The sequence below is a fragment of the Cryptomeria japonica genome, chromosome 3 (assembly GCF_030272615.1).
Source record: "Cryptomeria japonica chromosome 3, Sugi_1.0, whole genome shotgun sequence".
In the NCBI taxonomy this organism is placed as follows: Eukaryota; Viridiplantae; Streptophyta; class Pinopsida; order Cupressales; family Cupressaceae; genus Cryptomeria; species Cryptomeria japonica.
This window is the reverse complement of record NC_081407.1, coordinates 498,931,168-498,954,003: the sequence shown is the minus strand read 5'-3', so window position 1 is coordinate 498,954,003 and position 22,836 is coordinate 498,931,168.

The window sequence follows — 22,836 nt, the reverse complement described above, 5'->3', positions numbered from 1 at the left end:
ATTCAAAAATTGTTGAAATTGAAATTCATATCAAAATTGTGTTTCTTACAGTCCTAAATCTGAAAAGTGTGTTGGCATTCATTCGAAATTCCAGTGTTTTATTCAAATTTTTGTAGTTTGTGACTTTTGAAATTAAGTGTTTAATTGTAACAACCTTGATTTCCACTTTCAAATTCAAATTTTGCATGAAATCGAGTCAACTTTTAAATTTCAAAACTTGCATTGCTTTTAGCATTCCATCCAAAATCATAAAATTCAAAATTTTAGTTTCCCTCTCTTTTTCAAAATTCAAATTTTGCATTTTTCAACAATCTTGGTAGGGTTCAATTTTGAGATTGCAACTTTAATTTGGCCTATCTACAGATCGTAAAATCACTTGATTTTTTCAGATTAGCTTTAAAATCATCATAACTTTCATCCCTGAAAATTTTGAAAAAAGTTGCGAGGACCGTGTGCACTCCGAGCGCCACGGTCCCAGACATTTTTTTCAAAATTTCGAGAGATTGTCCTGATTGCATTTAACAGCTTAAATCTAGGAGATTGGCTGATTTTATTGAAATTTGCTACCTCTAAAATTCAAAATCTTCTCTCTCTCTTTAGTGCATGAGTTTTACAACAATTAGAATTAAGTCTTTCCAAGGTGTAATTACCAAGGAGATGGAACCTAATTTGAATGGCCTTTTTAATGAGGACATGGGTAATTCCTCTAATCCTCTCAATGATGAAGAAGCTCTCCATGAGGTTTCAGTAGAACAACTTTCGAAATTGGATAACCAATTTGATGATTTTCGACAATGGATGTCTCAAGAATACCCCGATAGTCATGCTCTTTCATTAATTGAGGGTCTAAAACGTATGGTTCAAAGTGATAAGAATGGAATTGATATTTTGCGTGGTATTGCACACATTGTGGATTCGAATGTGATGCCGATGAAGAGTTGTGCCGAAACCTTGGGTTATACACAACCTCCTACTCAAGTCAATCATTCTATTCCTTTGACAACTCCTATTGCTAGTATACCTACTTTTACATCAAACATAATGACTACTTCAATACAAGACATTCCTCCTATGATCACCAGTCATGGGGGCAATCCTTCTTCTTCAATCAACCCTCTTCCTTCATTCAATCCAAATTCTTCATTCATTCCTTCAATGAGTGTTCCTATTATATCTCCACAAATGAACATGATGCAAGGGGGCAATTCGTTTAATCATTCCATTCCTCCTTGTAGTGTTCCTCCTGTCCAATCATCTCCTATGACTAACTATCATAGTGTCCCACCACCTTATTCTCTACCTTCTTTCAATAACATAACACCTCCATCACAATCTAACATGTTTAATATGAACTCTTCGACTGAAGTGACCATTAACAATCTTGCACAAACTATCTCTTCTTTACAGCAACAAATTGCCTCTATGAATCAATCTAAGTTTAGTGTGCCCACATTTGATGTTGCGAGCCCACTTTCTCTTGACATTGTCCGAGCTATTCCCCCTAAACATGTTGAAATTCCGCATTTGGAGCTTTATAATGGTAAGGGTGATCCTCTAACACATGTTAAGACCTTTCAAACAATATGTACCGATTTTGCTTATGACCAAAGGTTGCTTGCAAAATTGTTTACTAGAACATTAAGAGATAAAGCTCTACAATGGTATTGCTCGTTGCCTTCCTATTCTATTACTTCTTTCGAACAACTTGCAAATGCTTTCATTCAACAATTTCAAAACAATATAAGTCCTAAAGTTACTTTGATTGATTTAATGCATTGTAAACAAGGTGTTAAAGAAAAAGTGACTGATTTCATTGGTAGATATAAGCATTTGTATGCTCAAATTTCCTTTCCAGTGCCTGACAATGATATTCAAAGAATCTTTATTTCTAATTTACAAAAAGATATTAGGGAAAAACTCCTGTTTTCTGAGTTTACTTCTTTCCAACAGTTGTGCGCAACTCTTCACAATTATCAACTGACTGTGAGTCAAATGGAACAAGCAAATCCTATGGCTCTGAGTGATAAGGGTGATAGTAGTCAACAACCATTTGGAAAGTTGAAACCGAATAGAGAGTCCATTAAATTCAATGAAAACATCATCAACAACAATGTGAATGCAGCATCAGGTGTGCCTCCTATTTCTAAGTTTTTCAAGAAAGAAAGAAAGTTTACTCCTTTGAATGAATCATTGCATAGTATTATGAATAAGTTATTGGAACAAAATGTGCTTACTCTTCCTCCTATAAGGAAAATAGATCCTGCAAAGATTAATTCACCCTATTTTGATAACAAATCTTTTTGTCAGTTTCATCGTCATCCTGGGCATGATATTGAAAAATGTTTTGCTTTAAAGGGTAAAATTCAAGATTTGATTGATAATAATACTATCTCTGTTTCTGGTGTGAATGATAAAGGCAACACATCTGTAGCTCCTCCTAACCAAAATCTTCAAATTTTTACTGATCCATTGCCTTCTCATACCTCTAATGCGATTGATACTACTGATTCCTCTGTCTCACCTGATGATCTCGTGTCTATGACTCCGAATGTGATTAACTTTGTGGAACAACAGAAAATCCCTAAAGAACCTTCCATCACATTTGATTCCAGTGAAACTATCAGGGCACCTGATGGTCCTTTATATATAGTTGCAAAAGTCAAGAATACACCTTGTCGTGGAGTGCTTATTGATCCTTCTTGTATGGTTAATATCATTACTGAAGAATTTCTTTTTACTTTGCAATTGAATCAAGTAATCTATGACGAAACAAATGTGGTTGTGAAATTATTTGATGCATTTTCTTCTCCTGCAATTGGTTCTATTACATTACCTATTGAGGTCCATAACAAATCCCTTGATGTGGACTTTGCTATTATTCCATCGTCCGAACAATTTCGTGTGAAGCTAGGCTATCCTTGGCTGTCTTCCATGAAAGCTATTGCTTCTCCTATTCATAAGTGCTTGAAATTTCCCCATAATGGTGAAGTTGTTACTATCAATCATAGTCTCTTTAAAACAGCTGAAAGAACTTCTAGCGTTCCTATTGATTACTTTTGGCCTAAACAATTCCAATCTCTTCCTCCACGAAGTGATCATCTTTTCAAATCTTATCAAAAGTGGAAACAAGATATGATCCTATCTCTAAGTGAACCTAGAACACCCAAACTTGACATTCCTATCGTTCTTGAGAAGGAAGTTCTTCCTTTGAAAGATAAAACTAATGTCTTTCCTCAATAATATTCCCAACCCATTCCTATGAATGTGACTATGTCTATATCTAATAAAATTTCTAAAACTAGACCTATACCTCGTCATGATGGACTTGGTCTCCTTCCTAAACCAAATTTTCCTCCTTTATATGGAGCAGTTCCTCCTCCTTCCTCTTATGGAGAGAAGAGAGCTTCCTCTTCTCCTATTGTTAAACCTAAGAGACCACAACCTAAACACCCAAGTGATAAGGATGAGAACATTCCTCCTCCTCAATCTCCTAATCTTCCTACTAGGACTAGACGAAATCGTTCTGCACGTGAATGCCGACGAAAGCGTCGTCTTAGAGCTCAGACAGCTACTTGTCAAACTTTGCAATCCCCAAAAACACCTTCAGCTAGCATTATTCCATTTTTTCCTCAGCCGACGATTGAGCTGAAATCTCCTAAACATAAGATGTATGATGGTCTTGATCCTGTGCAAGTTAAACATCCTATTTTTATAAATCTTGATGATGATATAGATGAAAATGTTATTCATGATGAAAATGTTACTCCTGTTCATTCTGATAGTGAATATGAATATGTTGATGTTGATAACCATTTATCTAACGAATTTTCTAAAGCACTTATCCTAGCTCCTAGACAAGAACACCATGGCTTGGGATATGAACATAGCCCTTGTTTGGATCTTGTGATAGCTCCATCTGCTGTGTTGGATGTTCCTCCTCTAGCGTGTTTCCTACCTTCCCGAAATACTGATCAGCAAGATCGGGGGGTAGATGACGTGCTAGACTAGTTTCATTAGCATAGCAGATTCTCTCCTCCTCCCTTTCATTACTTCTTCTATGTGTTATTCTCATTCTTCTATTTGTTGTCCTTAGTGTTGCCTACTTGAGGATGATGCAAAACATTGAGATCTCTTTTGGTCTCTCTCATGTTGACTCAAAAGACACATGTGTTCCCTTCTTCTAGGTGACCTTCCTTGATTGGGGAATGAAGAACAATTATGCATACATACATATGATATACATGAATTATCATATAGCATACTGACCCCGAGGAAAGCGAAGTCACCTTGTGCTTTGTGTTTTGTGTCTATTATCCTTGGGCTTATCTCACACTTGGGGGCTAAATCCTTGTGATAACATGCTCCTTTCCTTTCTCAGTTCTTATATGTATCACTACCTTAAAGCAATCACCCCTGGTGAGGCATGTGCGATCGCTTTAACATAGGGGGGCATACATCCCGTTCATATCTTTTCAAGATACCTGAAAATTTCTTGACAAATTTAGCTTTGCCTTGAAATTTTTTGATATCTTTCTTGCATGACTCATAGTGAGGGAACCTTACTACTGACAGTCATGGTTCTCCCTCATGATCTTCCCTTTTACTTTGTCAATCGAAGTCGTAAGATCCTTAGTCCACTGGGGGCTTGGTGTATCTTGCCTCCTTGACGTGGTGAAAGTTTTTCAATGTTGTTTCCTTGTACTTTACCGGAAGTATGAGCGTACGCTTATACTCCTGCTAAAGTGGGGGCTAAATGTAGCGTCCTAAAATTGTGACACTTGCAATTTTGATTGCATTTGGGTCTTCACGATGGCGATGCAACACGGAACCTGAATGGAGACCCTGAAACTTGTTCATGACATCAAAAACTGCATTTCTCAGCACCCTGGCCTGATCCTCCTTGCACCTTGCTATCCCTGGAGGTGGGACCATGGCGCCCAGCACCCTGGTCCTTCAGGACTAGGGCACCCAGCGCCCTGGTCCCTAGCCCTATTTTTGGGCTCGGTCTCTTTTGGGTCTCGAGTCTTTATGTTTGCAAATTGGATAATAACATTTCCTGGTCGGCCTAAGGTTGGGAAAATCAGTCTTTTAACCCTAATTGGCAAGTATATAAACTACATTTCCTCTCTCAAAAAGGGAGGAGGACATATGTGAGCAAGGCGCAAAAGCAATATTCAAACATTCAAGCATTCAAGCATTCCTTCAAGCAATTGAGTATTCTAAGTCTCCATTCAAGGCTAAGTGTTGCATTCAAGACAAGGATTCAACCATTGAAGAGGAGATCACTTACAACACATTACATACTACATACATTACACCTTCGCATGTAAGAATACAAAAATTCTTACAACAAGGTATCAATACTTGTTTACATTACAAACATTTACATTTACAACATTCTCATTTCTTGGTTAATTTCAAAGCCGGGGTTTGACCTAAGGGAAAACCCCTCATCCCTAACCCCCCAATCGTCCTCTCTTTTCTATGTGTAGGTTGCAGGTACATGGCTGTAATTGAAGATCTGGAATCCTTGTGCAGAGACAAACAGATCCACCTTCATTTCGCGGATTTTTCGGAGGACCGTGTGCACGCCGGGCGCCATCGTCCCGTCAAATTTCGCTCAAATTTGCAGAACAGCACCGTCTCGACATTTTACTGCTAATTCCAGGTCCGTAGCTTCATCCCATATCCCTATTTCTATTTATAAGCGAATCTTTCTTGCTTCTACACGCATTCCTAGTTCAATCTTTCTATTTACATTTCTTTACAAAAGAGGGTATCCTTGATGTCTTAACCCTTGAAACTCATATAGAATCCAATCTTGCATTGCGTGGGATTGGATCTTGTGGGTTTCAACCCCTCTTTTGAATGTAAAGTCTCTCCTAAGTGAAAACCATCAACCCTAGTGACTCTCCCTTCTCTCTCCCCGGAGTTGGGGAGGGGAGAATGACTAGGGTTCGATTTTTCCGCTTTACATCTTGATGGCATCAACATACTTAATTAGAATTATGAAGAGGCTAAGGGAATAAATAGGTATGCTTTGAAGGGAGGCTTTAAGAAGTTGAAGCTTTCTAGCCTGACTTAAAAGAGCACCTTTCCAACCACCAAGCTTTCTTTGAAATTTTTCTACCAAAGAACTCCAAAAGGAATCAGGTGGAGCAATGCCCAAGGGGAGACCAAGATAAGTAGCAGGAAGATCAGCAATCTGACATTCCATAATTCTACTGATTCTATGCTATCTTCTCTCAGAAGTGTTGATGAAAAATACTTCACTTTTTACCCAGTTGATAAGCTGGCTAGAAGCAGAAGAAAACTTACAAATGGTGTCCTTCAAGATTCTGGCTTTTGAAATCCTTGAGTCCCCCATGACAATGGTGCCATCCACGAACTGTTGGTGGGAGCAAGTATGATCAGCTAAGAAAGGTTGGAGACCCTTAAAAATACCTTTCGTCACCATACTTTCCATGGACCTACCAAAACATTCAGCCATAATAATGAAGAGGATTGGAGAAATGGGATCCCCTTGCCTCAGTCCTCTAGAAGCTTGAAAGGAGGAGGGAGACCCATTGACAAGAACAACAAAGGAGGCAGAGGAGATGAGCTACTTGAAGAGGTCCACACATTTTCTAGAGAAGCCAAAAGCCAATAGGACCTTCATGAGGAAAGACCAATCAACCCGGTCATAGGCCTTAGAGAGATCAAGCTTGAGGATGAAACCCTGTTTCTTAGCCAAAACAAGAGAATGGATATTCTCATGGACGGTTATGATGGAATCAAGAATTTGTCTTCCTAGCACAAAACCATTTTGTTGATGATTAATCAAAGAAGGAAGGATAGTCAGGAGTCTGGAAGTTAGGACCTTAGAGATAATCTTATAAAAAGAATTACATAAACTTATTGGCCTGAACTTATCCATGGAGTCAACACCTTAAATTTTAGGGATTAAAGCAATGAAGGTGCCATTAATCTCTTTTAGAATTTTTTTAGCCCCAAAAAATTCTTTGACCCCACTGTAAACATCTTTCCCAACTATATCCCAGAATTATTGGAAGAAGAACATGGGGAAGCCATCAGGTCCGGGGGCTTTGTTACCATCAAAAGAAAAGACAACATTTCTGATCTCCAAGTTCAAAGGTATTGAGGTTAGGGAGGAATTCTTCTACTCATCAATGAGGCAAGGAATGTTCTGAAGGAAAGAACTTTGAGCATCTACATCTAGGCTTTGATCCCTACAAAGAAGATCAGAGAAGAATCTTTTGGCCTCATTTCTAATCTCCTCCTCCTTAACCAACTCCCCATTGTCCACCACCAATTTTTTGATCATGTTTGTCTCTTTATGTTTGATAGTCGACATATGAAAGAATCTAGTGTTCTTATCTCCTTCCTTCAGCCAAACACATCTAGACCTTTGCTTCCAAAAACCTTCTTCTTTAGCAATGATTTCTTGGTATTTTTTGAGGATCTCGTTTTCTTCAGCAATAGACACAGTAGAGAATCCATCTTTCTGGATTTGGACCTGTATTTTATTGAGGTCTTCCTGAATTTTTCCTTTGGCCTCAAAAATGTTCCCAAAGCTGGATCTATTCCAAGACCTTATATTGTCTTTTATGCTTTTGATTTTCTTCACAACTCTATACATGGCAGTGCCCTCAACTTGAATGTTCCACCATTCCTAAATTTTATGTGTGAGATCTGGATGAAGAGTCCATATTTTTTCAAATGTAAAAGGAAAATGCCTTCTTCTATTTATGGGGTTAGAAAAAAGAGTTATGGGATAATGGTAAGACCCAACCTGGATGTGAGAAGATAGAGAACATAAATAATGTCTGTACAATGATCAGAAATAAGAACCCTATCAAGGCGAACTTGAATAAGGTCACTTCCCGTCCTCCTGTTAGTCCAAGTGTAATTGCAACTCTGAATCTCCACATCATTAAGAGACTGAGTGTTTATAAAATCCATGAGGGCCATTCTGCTTTCCAACTGAGATGGGCTTCCACCAAATTTCTCCTCCTCTCTCAAAGGGGTGTTGAAGTCTCTCATGACCAGCCAGTTGAGGTTCTTGAAGCTGTCCCTTATTCCCATAAGTTTTTTCCCAAAAAATACTTTTGGCTTTCAAGGTATTAGGAGCATAAATATTAGTGAGGACCCATGAAGTTCCATCTTTTAAATGCTCAAATTTAATGCAAGAGAAATTTTTTTTCTTGAATAAGAACATGACCTATAACACTATTAAGATTCCAAATAGTTGCAATGCTTCCAGAGGCACCTTCTGAGCTGCCACCACTGATACTCCCAGATTTAAATAATTTCAAATATTCAACCTTATCTCTACTCATCTTAGTTTCTTGAATAAGAAAAATATCAGGTTTACTATCCCTAATCATATTCCTAATAATATCATGCTTGTGGGGATTATTTAGTCCCTTAATGTTCCAAGAGACAATCTTCATAATTACTTACCAATACCTAATTCCTTCAGAGTCTTCTAAGTCCCATTTGCTATATTCTTATAGGCCTCCTTGTCTCTGACTTTGTGGTTTAAAGGTCATCTTGGGGATGAGGAGACATACCTGACATCAACTTGAGCAATTCTACTAGATTTTCTTAATTGGGCAGCCAAGGGAGTGGATCCTTTTTTATTCCCGTGTTTTGGAATTTTCCAGTCAACTTCTTTCTCAAGAACCACTTCAGGGTTACTGAGAATTATAGAAATTTATTCTTCATTACCCCAATTAGGTGATCTGGAATCATGTGAAGAACTATTGACTATTTTAGAAGCTTGGTCTGAATCTGAGAGGTTCATACCCAATATGGCACATTTATGGGCTTCTTGCATATCAGACCTATTCATGAGAGGGGAAGAATCAGTCTTTTCTTCTTGAGAGCTAGTAATATCCCCTTCCTTAGGTTGTTCAAATTCCTTAGTATCCTCATCCTTTTGATCCTCTTCATTGGGTGCTTCCTTACTGGTCAAAGTGTCAACAATTACCATCTCGGTGTTTTCTTTTGAAGATTCAGATTGTTCTTTTAATTCCTCTATTCGGATCTGCCCTACCAAGGGGTTGTCTACTTTCATTTGGTCCTTCCTCAGAGCTTCCTAGGGGGGAAGATTAGAGACAGAAGAAGAAAAGACCACTTCCTTATTTTCCCCCAAGGGTTCAAAATAGTTGGTATCAACAAGATCAGTTTCCTTATTTTCTAAGTTTTTAACTTGCCATACCATTTTATCCGTAATGTTTTTACTTTCAACTGAAGGTTTGGCTTGCTTGTGCTCCCCTTTAGGCTTGAGAGGACATATTTGTCCCAGTGACCTACTTTCTTGTAGTGAAAGCAAGCAAAGGAGATGGATTCATATTCAATTTGTTGTTTCCACTTTCCCAATTTTGACACTATGTCTATCTGTTCTGGCATATCTGCATCATGAGCTATCCCTACAAAAAATATGGCATGAGTGAGCCTCCTTCTTGAAGCTATGACTAGATCTACTAAGAGGAGCTCACCAAAAGAGCTTGCTATACCTGAGAAAATGCTTTCTTCCCAATACTCAAGAGGTAGACTTGGTAACTTCACCCAAACTAGGACTTGCACAAGAAGAGAGTCACTCATGTTTATATTTGGATGCCATTTCTGAAGGACCAGAGCGGTCTTTCCAACCATCCAAGGACTACCATAGAGGATCCTTATTTTATCTTCTTCACATGAAAAGGAAAAGGTGAGGAGGCCTTTGGGTAGAGCCAAAATTTCAACATTACCTTTCAAAGCCCATTTCCGTTTGACGTAAGCCCTAACAAATTCAATGTTTGGGCGAGGTCCCATAAATTTACCCACTAGGGAGTTCGACATACTTCTAATGTTATGATCCAAAACTGAATCAAGGATTGAAATATCAAACTTACTACCAGTAGCAGGAGGTAAGGAGTATTTCCTAGATGGTCTAGTTCCAAAGAGGGATGACCACTTTCTAGGTTCTTTTCCATTCTCCAAGACCTCTTCACATGGGCTAGACCCCCCCACCGTGTTTCCAGAATCCACATTCTTCTCTGGCAGAGTACCATCAGCCTACAGAAAATATAGAGGCTTGTCCTTCTCCCCCATAGGACTAGCTCCATTGTTTTGGCCACTCCCACCCTTGGAACCAGAGTTCTCGCCTTGCAGAGAATTTGAAATTTGAATTCTTCCATTTTCGCTTACTCCACCTCCACATGAGCTTTTCGTTGTTAGATGCAATGGGTGTGTAAATATGTTGTGTATGCACACTTAGCGGTATTGTATTACTCTAAAATTTTCTAAGTGTTGCCATCAATGCCAAAGGGGGAGATTATTGGCTTGATGATGATTGTAATGTATTCATCACTTGTTGTCATTGATGAAACACTCTCACACACACATATGATTACATTGACTACCAGTGTAACTTTAATTGGTTTACACTGTCAACTGGTATGTTTAAGGTTTATCTCTAACCGGTACTTTGTGTCAACCGGTATGTGCATAAGAGACAACATGTGGCTATACTAAGTCGGCATCAAAATGAATATGAAGATGAATATGGAGATCAAGTGGAAGATTCTAGGACAACGGTTCACATGTTTTGTTCCAACCGGTATTGACTATTCTAACCGGTATCTAATTTTGTGATGAGTTACCGACACCGACTTCTTGGTGGTCATTTTTGTGATGAGTTTTGATCACTCATCTAGATACACTACACCTAGGAAATTGCATTTTGATTTCCTTAGGCCGACATAAGATTTGAATGTCTATTTTATGACATCTTAGTGAATCATTTGAAAGATATAGAGAATGAGTATGGTTGTGATGTTATGCAAATACTGATATGCATCAAGAGTGAAAGCTTTTGTTGAAGAGTGATAAGTGTTAAGATGAAGAGTGGCGTTGAATGTACTTAGAAGGATCTGATCAAACAAGTATTGTGCTACTCAGAACAAATCAAACCATTCTTATTGTTTTCTAATAATTACAATAGAATCAAATCCCCTAACTGGGTAAGCTCTAGCAAGCTTCATTGTACAAATCCTCTAGAAGGGTGATCCATTAGTTTGGATTATCAAATCCTCCAATGAGGTTACTCCTAACAGGGTAGTACTCTTAACAGGTTATAAGCTTCTAATCAAGCTTTGGGATCTCTAATGAGATTCGCTCCTAGCAGAGCACTTTGTAGACCTTAACTGGTTAGTTATCTATTACTGCAAATAGTTAACTTGTGAGTTCCATCTCACCATGGTTTTTACCTATTTGGGTTTTCAACATATAAACACTTGTGTTATGGTGGATGCTTTACTTTTTGTGGATGCTATTATATCATTTTGGATAGCATGTATTTTGTTTAAATGCTTGGTTAAGTTCATCTACTGTTTAGTGTTTGAAGTAGTGTTTTATTTGGTGTCACTGATTCACCCCCCCTCTCAGTGCTTTTCAAGTCCATTATAATCCTGCAATCTTGGTGGTCTATTAAATTTATTAAACTGTGGATTTTTTGGTATATAACCCTTGTCATTTTTTACCACAGTTAAGTTTAAATCCTTCAAGGTATTAAGCACCTTGTCCCATCTTTCTTCCTCTTTAGGTTTTGTGCCTAAATACTTTTCAAATTTATCTTTGGCACTCTGAGAAAATCTAGGATCCTCTCTCTTCCAAGCTTACCTGAAGCTCTTCTATTTCCCTCAACATTTATAGCTATCCTAAATGCATCTCTCAGAGTTTGAGGATCTTTATCTCTAAGTATATATGCCATTTTTTCATCAAATGCATTCATATATATGGTCAGACGAACATTATCATCCAACCTTAAAACTTGAAATAGCTTATGCATAGCTTTCTGAAATCTAATATTGAAATCAGACACATTCTCATTCAATGACTTCTTAATATTATTGAACTCATTTAACATGAAGCTGGAATTTGTTTTATCACCATAGCGCTCCTTAAAAAATCTTTCAAATTCTTCCTAGGAACTAATACTTGCAGTTGGAAATCCTCTATACCAATTCCTAGCATCCTCTGTCAGAGATTGCACAAATAATTTCATAACAACATCCTCATGCTCCACCTCATAGTCATTAAACATATCAGTGAATTCCCTTAGATGTTCATCACCATTTATATCATTATTGCCTATGAACTTACTAAATTTATCCCTTAAGTCATTTGGGATAACATTAGGATATCTTGGGATCCCATCAAAATGTAATTGCCTATATCTTTCTAGGTGAATAGGTCTACTTTGAAATTTCCCTACTACAACTCATCCTACAACATTTATTCTGGTATTAGCCACAATAGCACTTGTTCTGGTGCTAACCCCTACAACAGTATTAAAATACTTAGAAAACTGGGGTTGACTACTATTTTGAGTAGTCACTTGGCTTTTATGCCCAATAATTGGAATTCCAGTGTTCTGAGTATTCTAGACATTTTGGGCTGGAATACTCGCAATGGCATTTGGTGTTGTACTAGAAATAGCCTAAGTTTTGGATGGGCCAACAATGAATGAAGCACTGTTTAATGCTAACAACTTAAGGAAATCAATTTTCCTTTTCATCTCTGCATTTGAGGCTTCCATTTCAACTCTCTTCAACTCTTTTGCAAGAGTTTCATTTTCTATTCTAGCCATTTTTAGCTCAATGTCAATTTGCGATAACTTTTGACTTAGATCTGGGATAGTTGAAGATTTTTTATCATCTATCTTAACACCAGATATCTTTTGTTTTCTTTTATCCAGATCTAATTTAGGAATCTAAATACTTGGCTGACTAAGATCTACTAACCTCTAGTTATCCATATTACTCTCAGTTTTTTCATTTATGATATTTTCAGATTTCTTATCTAAAATCTCTCTTAAAACAGGGCCCTCAACACTAGCCTTATCAATTTCCTGAGCCAAGCCTTTGAGTGTTGCTAATTTTCTTATCAGAACATCTCTCTCTATCACAACTCTAATAACTTCAGATTCCTTTTCCTTTTCTCTTTTACTTCTCAAATCTATCCATTCTTGGAGTTCTTTTCTCAATGTGTCTATGTCTCCAAAAACTTCTTCTGGATTTGGTAGAGTTATCTCAGATCCGGAAGTATCATCTATATCAATCAAGTTCACATTATCTTGTTCTCATATTGACTCATAACCATGAGGAAAATTTGTTGTGAGACCTGGAGGAGGAGGTACACCAATAGCATTTTGCTTTGGTGACTTCTACTTCTACTTCAACCTCTTGTCTTTTTTGAATACTGAACTTGAGTACATTCTTTTCTATATGGTTGCATTTCTTCTTGTACGGGTGTATCAAATAAGGAATTGAAAATCCTAAACTATCTGATTTAGAACTTTTAGAAGATGATGCATGAGCCTTAGGAACAAGATTTAACTATGACTTACTTGCATTCTTGTGCTTAGGCTTCCATGATGAGGGAGCGACGCTTGTATCTATATTTCTTCTTGTTCCCTGTCTCTACGGAGCTCCATGAAGCTCTTTCAATTTTTCTTTAGGATGTAGCCTCATGTAGCCTTTGGTGTTCTTCACTTTACTCATAGTAGTAGAGTCCTTCAAAGATTCGTTAGAATTATTCAAAAATATATGCACTGGTGTAGAAACCTTAAAGTTTCCACCCAAATTGCTTTGGGATATCAAATAATATACTGCTTGATAATCTTTGAAAGAAATTTGTGAACCTTGTTCACAAACCAGAATATCTTTCTCACAAAAACATAGAACATCTTTTTCACAAGAAAACATGAACCAAAACACAAAACCGTGGGCTCAACCATCAAATCAGAGGGATACTATGAAAATCTCTACTATATTTAAAACAAAACATTTTTAACTAGAGATTATCAATAGTTCATTTCCCCAGCAGAGTCGCCATTTTCTGTTGGTTCACAAAAATGGGTTTACACTAACACGAGGCAGAGACCAAGTTGTTTTCTTCTAAAATGTGTATGGATAGCCACTTCCAACTATTAATATTTTTCAGACATGGACCAACAATAACAAGGATACAAGATCCTTTTGCACTTTAGGCTCTGCAAAGCCAGGGAGGGTGATCCCCACGTCAGTTTGTGATTTGTATGCCACACTCACAAATTATACATGAAACAAAGTAGATAATCTCATATAAAGACTCAACAGAAGGCGAGAATGCTCAGGAATGACAAATTCTTTAGTGATCCTCAACCATTTTGGAGCATGAGATGATTAAAACACAGGACAACATTCATGCAAATGAAAATATTATGATATTCAACAGGTTATAGCAAACAAGTGGTGATTCTAAACAAAAAATCAACACCAAGGTATTCACTTAGCTATGATCAGTTCCCTATTCTATTGGTTACATGAATTCATACTACATAAAATGCATTCCGACAAAAATTATCTAACAACATATAAACCTAAGATAATATTGCCTTGTAATACATCATATTCGTAACCCCAACCCAAAACTACTTATCAAAATCTCTGCAAATATCCCTACCACTCTGCAATTTTACTCAAGCATTTAATTAGCCACTTAGACCAAAGCATAAACAAAAAATTCATACACCACAACAGTGCAATGAATGATAAAATCTTTGGTAATATGCATTTAAAACATGATAGAATAATACACTAGAGAGAAATGGGTTTGAATTATATTTCTATTGAATAATTCAGTTGTCTCTGTAAGAATACAATTCATAGATAACTCCTTCAAGAACCTACAGAATTATAGACATGAGACTCTTTCTATTTTTCTCTGCAAAATGACCTTTTACAATTTTTTGTTTCACCTAAACTTTGCAATTGGAAACAAAAATTCAGAACACTGAAGGGAGAAAACAAGCTTCAGGCTAGAGGAGACACCTATCATCTCAAAATGATTACACACAACTGCATTCTATTACACAAACATTCATCCTTGATTTTTCTTCCACAAGATCAAAGTCCACAACCGCCTTCTTTAAAATTCATGATGAATTTTACCGCCATATCTAGTATATAGGTTCCAAAAATATCTACCACTAAAAGACAAAAATAGTTATGCAAGTTGTTTACAACCTTTATTCATCATTCAGATACATAGTACTCCATGCACTATAGTCTTCATTGGATGGCCAATCAAAACTCATGACTTCATCAGCTTTTTCCCTATATCGAATATATTTAATGGCTACTTGGTTTTCCTCTCTTTCAAAAGTTTCAAAAAATGATCCTATGGCAATTATTTTATCCATTCTACCCTCTAGCATATCCATGTTTAGCCCTTAGCATATCAGCTTTACCTGGGTATTGATGACTCTTTCTGCCTCTTCCTTCCAAGATTGTAAAGGTTTGACTACCCCTTCTTCATCTTCAATATCAAGCAAAAGAGTTTTTTTCAATTCATTGAAAATTTTCATCAATTCCTTTACCTTTCTTTCTATATTCTCTGACAAAATTTGGGCTTCTTGCATTGATTTTACCAACAAATATGTTGGTTGGAGTGCATGTGGTCTCTTGGCATGATACTTAGAGGCCATGACCATTATTTTGAGCTCGTTTCCTCTTTGTAACCATTTTGTAAATAGAGGAATTTCCACATTTTTATCATCATCAAATTTTTGAATAGCGTTAAATAGGAAAGAATATAAGGATGGACACTATTGAGCCTTCTATCAACTTTCTAATTCAAATGAGTTAGCATTGAGATAACTATATCCTTTTGTTGCCCGGCTGATTGATCTTCTGATTCTTTCAGCTTATTTTCTAATTCAATAATATTTTCTAAAGATGATATTGATTTGGTTCAGTTGATCTTGTAGCTTTAGGCTCATCATCATCATCATATGGGACTAATGACATACCAGGGATACAAACACTTGTATCAAGTTGAACTGCTTCTCCCTCCTGGACCGTAGGTGATGAGCTAGATGTTGATGGCCTAGATGGCCTTGTAAGTGCTGGAAAGGAAACCTTTATTTGTCGATGCTCAAAGAGTTGCACTCTCATTTGCAACTCCAGACACCTTTTTTGTGATGCATTGTAATTATTGAAAATATTATCAAACTTTCTTATCAGCTCCACCTTTTCCAAAGCTTCTCTTTTTGAAGTCTCATGTGACAACTTAGCAATATCAACATTTAAGTTTGTAGCCTCTACACCTGACATGTCAGATGCTCTTTCTATAATAATTATTCCCCTCAAATTGGGGTTCAAGTCACTGATGTTAGGCTTTCTAGGTCCTTCCTCTAATGCCCATATTGCCAAGGTTGCATAATCATCCATAAAATCCGATCCTTTTAATGCCAACCTTGCTTCTTGTTGACCCTTGGACTTCCTAATTGTATCAAAAGCCACTGCATCTTCTATGTCCCGATCTGGTAAGATTGGGACTCCGACCTGACTTATAATCTTCATGCCTTCATCAGTAGTGATTTTCTTAAATTCTTCCATCATCTCATTCTTTACTTCTTCTTGGTTCACTTGATCTGATCAATCTAGCCTTTGGGCCTTCTTCTTAGTAGTTCTTCCTTTGTACTCCTCAATCTTCATCTTCCATACTAGTTGTAGAAAGGATGGGCTCTTCACAAAAGTATCATCTTCAAGGAACTTATCACATGCCTCCTTTCTTCCATCTTTAAAAGCTTTATCTTGGATATCCAAAGGAGTGAGATCCAACTCTAGATTAGGAGGCAAAGGAGGAACATTGAGCTGCATTTCTACACTTGTTGCTATGAAAATATCTTCCTCCATATGTTATTCATTCTACCTTACAGGTGAAAAAGATACAGGTGATGGCGAAGGGCTTTTGTCCAAGTCTTCAAGATCAATGATCTTGATTCCTTGAAAAGGCTTGATTTGCATTTTAGGGGAAGGATCTGCACTCATCATCTTTTTACCCTTTCTCCTTATTAGCCTTCCACTGTCATTTATACTCTCGTCTTCATCACTCATTTCTTCTCTTGCTCTTTTCTGAGAAGGTTCGTGAATAGGTCTCCTTCCTACCATGCCATCTACTCTCTGAGAAAAAGGAGGTTGTGAGCTTGACTGTTGTCGGCCATGAACTTCTTCAAGTTTGGCTATCTTCTTTTTTAAAATCAGTTTTAATTCATCAAAATTGTTCATAACAAAGTTGACCTTTGCACAAAATAGGGAAAAATCCTTTAATGGGTCATATTTTGGATCCATCTTTTGGATTTCAGCCCATAATTTTCTGAAGATTATCCACTTTTCTTTCCTCCATTCCAGAGTCATGAAATTGAATTCATTTATGATTATATCATCAGGAAAGTTATGCTCATGGGGAAACAAACTTCCTTTTATTCTTGTTTTAAAAATATTGTAGAACCCCCTAGGATCACTGTGTCTAGCTATACTCACCCCCAAATGATATGGATAAAATAATTTATCAAAATTTTCATGTCCTCCCTTTAGAACTACAAAATAAGGTATGATAGTGTAATCTGGGAAAATTGTTCCTTTACCCCTTCCTTTTAAATCCTTATCTTGAATGCATCCTATTTGCCACATTACCTCAGAAAAACCCATTCTCAGAGGAATGCTGAGAGGCAATACATGTGGCTATCCAGAGAAACCATAGATTTTGATAACAGTACTTATAGGATAAGGGATACAATCCCCCCAATTATGCTTAATCCTCACAACTGGTAACCTCTCTTTGAGTCTTACAAAATCATGTAATTCTTTCAGAATTCTTGGCAGATTTACTATCAACCTTTTCCTCAACTTAGAAGCAAAACTTGTAATGCCCCGCCAGGAAACCCCTAAGGGTTTAAATTAAAGACACTCAAATAGAGTGTAAATTTTTTTTTTTTAATAATAATTAAGAGTGTTAATGAAAAGGTTACAATATTAAGATAAATTGAAGTTAACTCAATTCATTATTAGACACGACATTAAAATACAATGGAGATTATCTGTCAACTTAGATATCACAGCGGAAGGCTCAGCCAATCCTAAGGAGTTTCCTAACGCGATTACACAACCTTACACCTAACTCAACTTGCGTCATTAGATCCATTAAACTGGATAACTTAATTACGAGGTAATGCATAGTCCTTGATTAAATATGTGTTCAATGGTTTAACACCTGATATCTTTAGGAGGCGTTCAATTACTCCGATGGTTAGGAGGCCATTGATAGGTTATTTAATTAATGCACTTAATTTTTGTAATTTCATTAAGAGGTCTCCCAAAAGGGTTCATGCTTTTAATATAGTGAGGTTCATTCTTTGGGTTTGAGGTATCCATTCACAAATGATTTTATCCTTTAATGTTTAATAATAGGCTTAATGAGATTCATACATTTAAGGTTAAACTACGATTAGTAAAACAAGGACGCCATCATTTGGTTTTATAATACTCACCCACATTTGATATATATTTCTTAAATATTAAAAAAAAGCATGGTTAATAAGAAGAATTTTCGTTTCTTAAGGATTGACCACAATTAATAGAGTGAAGTCCCCTCATTTGGTTTCATGCATATTCAACTAATGAGTTGTAGTGCTTATATGAAGGGTAAAGTATGAGTAGCCATAGATCTCATTTGAAGTTTTTTTTTTTTTAATAATGCAATAAATGGACTAACTTCATTAAGTTGGATATGCATTAGAACACACAAGAGCATCCTTCAATTTAAAGTATCGTTAACGAGATTACATTCATCATTTCAAGATTTGAATAATCAGACCATAGTGATGTTCTTCTATTAGGATTAGAATCCAACTATCTTTTTGCATATCTCTTCTTATAAACAAAGTTAATATGAGATGGTACATATATTAAGATTAAGGTTTAAATAACTATACCAAAACTTCCCTTTTTAGTTCCATTTCAGCATTCATAAGGGATTCATTATTTAAGGTTACAAATATAGATACTAGTTGAGTTCACTCTTGTATGAAATTAATCTGATAAAGAATATTTGTTGGGATTAAAATGTAACAACTAAGTAATTTCATTTGATAAAGTGAATTACAATTAACATGGCGATGTTCATTTACAAGGGTAAGAAGGTAAATGCCTAAATGAGTTTCATCCTTTAGATTTCACTTAGAGTTTATAACATTAATTCAACTTTGTTTCCCATTTCTCATTTGATCAGTTTACATGCTTATTAACGAGTTAATTCATTGATGTAGCCTAGCAAGAATCGTTCCATTTTTTTTATTTTTTATTTTTACTATGTTTAATTAACCTTATCAAAATACTCCTTTCCACAACTTTAATTACAATATCTTAAATTTCCCTTCCATATTCATAATTCACAACGTTTAATAACTTAAACAACTACGTTTATCCATATGAATAATGTTTTGCACTTAAATTTGAAATCATTAAATTTCCACCATACACTTGCAGGAATACAACCATTCAAGATAATTTAAAACATAAAACAAGGTACGATATAAGCATCGCATGACACAGAATATGATCTCGGAGTTCACCCCGGATGGGCTACATCTCCGGGTCTGCTCAACTGCAAGACCCCTTTGGTATTATATATAGTTAAGGTTACATAATTACATGTCTTTACAATCTTGCCTTTTAGGCGATCACAGCCATACTACAAATGACAATTTCAGTCCGTAAATACAACTCTACAAGTTTGCCAACTAAGTTCTCATAAATGTAAGCATTCCTCATTCAGGTATTTTACTTAATCCTTAGATACACATCACTGACATGTTGGTCTAGAACTATACACTAGTACCCTCCCAACGATTTATTAATCCCTTGCATTTATATAAAACAAGTATAAGTAAATCTCAATTTTGTATCTGACCGATTAAAATTATCATCAGAACACTAAGGGTTAATTCGCGGAAATGTATTCGTTACGAAGGGACCAAGAAGCCACATGTGATTAATATTATATGTTGATATAAGAAATTCCTAAGATATCATTTGTTAAATATCCACATTTAACCATAGTTTATGATTAGTAATTATCAATGCCAGATATATAAATCAGAATGTGGCAAAAAGAAAGCATGTATCTCTATATGAGTTTTCAAGCTCCCAATATTCTAAATTCCGTATATTAATCATTACTCAGCTTAAATAATATTAACTAAATAAGGAGAAAAGTCTAAATTTAGATAATAAAAGGAACTCCATATAAAACCAATATAATTTCTCCTTCTTTTTTTTTTTTTGTTTTATTAGTTTACTAAACATATCCGAAATTTATTATTTTATTCCAGAATTTATTATTTTATTGTTTCTCTCCTTTAATACAATTGAAAATAAATAAATAAAAACTAATTAATAACAAAAGTTTTTGTTTTAAAAAAAATGCATATTAATCTGGGGTTACCCACGTGGAATACCACGTGGGCCCCCTTGGTAGCCACGCTACCATTGGTAGCGCTGCTACCAAATGGTAGCAGGCGCTACCCTTGGTAGCGCTGCTACCATTTGGTAGCAGTTCTACCAGTGGTAGCGCTGCTACCAACTGGTAGCAGCAGCTACCGTGGTAGCTTTGCCTCCTCCCAGCAATGGGGGAGGGGGGCATAAAACAGCAATTTTTATATATATATTTTTTTTCATTTTTGTTTTATTTTAATTCATTTTTTATCAGAAACCCTCTGGTAAAATCAATAAAAAAAAACCCAGACCCAGTTTTTTAGTCTGCCAGCATGTAGTCAGAATTTGCCAAATGAATACACATAGATATATATTTTTTTTTAAAACAAAAGAACAATATAAATAAGTAATACAACAAAATGTAGGATTATCTCACCAAAAACATAGTCTGAAAACACAAATTTGAAGTATTTTCCAGCAACCCCAACTTTATTTTGAAAACAAACACAGTCACAGCCAGTTCATTTTTTTTTGTTTTGAATATCATGAAACAAAACACCCAAAATGAAAATGTAAACAAAATAAAACCCCATTTTTTTACAGTCTTAAAATAGATTTCCAGATTTCTCATAGCAAGCAACCAACTGAAAACTAAATCTTAATAAACACTCATGGGTAGCAATCCTCTCTATTTTTCCAGCATTTCATGGAGGGCATAACAATAAACAAAAGGGTAGATTAAAATTTCTTACCTCCAAACGCTTTCCAGGAAGAGATTTTGATGAAGATGAGCTCCCAAATCAGCTGCTCTCATTCCTCATCCCTCTCCAAAATCCCCCAATCTCCCTTGCAAGAACCATGTTTTTCCAAAAAAAAGACCCCAAAAGCCAAGAAGCCCCCCCAAAATGCTTACCAAACAAGATTAAAAAGAAACCCTAATTTTTGCCCTAATTTCAATTTCGAAATTAGGTATTTATTTTTAAAATAAAATGATTGAAAGTCCCATATGGAAGTCATTCATTACCATTATTTATTAATCTTATATGTTTTCCCCTATTAAATTTAAAATGCTTCTTTTTCTTATTAAGTTTTAAATTTTAATTTCTTAATATCGATTTAGGCCTACATTTATATTTTGGGACTACTTACCGGGTAAGGCGTTTTGATTTTAAATTTTAATTTTCTAAAAATCAATCTTTTTATACCATGTCAACTATACAAGTAAAAAGGAAATAATTTTCGTTTAAATAATAATAATTTATCCCTTTTCTTCCAAAATGCGAAAATGAGTAATTTATTACTATCTCCCAAATGACTTTAAAAATTTTCCTTTCTAAAATGCATAATTTATTAAAATCGTAGTTATTAAAATTAACTATTAAATTAACCCGCTATAACTTAATAAAGCGACATTTTTAAATAAATGACTAATCTAATGCAAGAGTCTTGTTTATTCAAATTTCTCAACTACAAATGCATAAAAGTTACAAATGCGTAAATGAGCACACTAACCTCAGTTAAATACCTTAAGCTTGCTACAATAACAATTTAAAGCAATCTCTTAAATTAGTGATTAATCATATAAAAGAAACTACCTATTTAAATTCCTATATCACTATTGTGTACGCCTACTCATTAATTTTGAATTTAATACTTAGGATAACAAACCTCACTTATCTCGCGCAAGGCATGCAAATCGAGGAAGTCCCCCAAATCTCTCGACACGCATCCCAATGAAAGCAAGCTCCTCGAATCCACGCACGATGCTCACCTAACCATGGCTAAGGCAAGACGAGAGTTATATGACCACTAAATCCGAATTCAAAAGATGAAAGAGCATACTCAACCTTGCAAATTCCAAAGGAGATGAACCTTGCCCTAAGCGATGTTGTACCTGCAAATCTCCTGCACCCATGAATTCGTACAAGCATGCATATACAAATACATATTCAATGAAGATGTTAGCTCAAGATTTATCACAAGGGTTAGGAACAAGTACATTTACATGAAAATCGATGCAAAAACACAATAATAAGTATGCTCAGTTTATTTATATTATCTAAACTACACATTGCATATCGGTTAATCTACCATTCGAGAATGCCACATAGGAAGTCAATCAAGGTTAAACGGGTTTTAAAAGTCCGACTAGGGTATGGGCATTACATTCTCCCCCCCTAGGTTCCGACTTACTCCTGGAAGTCGCAAAGTTAAACGGAAGTCCTGCAACACTTATTAGTCCTTAAACTCAATTAACAATTATCAATTTACACAAACAACTATTTTGTCAACAATTTAAAACATTATTCACCAATAAAAATGCATCTAACATCATTCACACCTTCAAATATTCTATAATTTTCACACAATTATAGCAAAGATACGAGACTTTTCCCTCCTTATTACACCAATTTAAAGCAATTAAAATACACATAGACACAGTTATCCTTCTCGTTTATCAATCATGACAAGAAAACAGGCTCTCAAGGTCAATTTCTTCCATCAATTCCTCTCTTTCACAAGATTT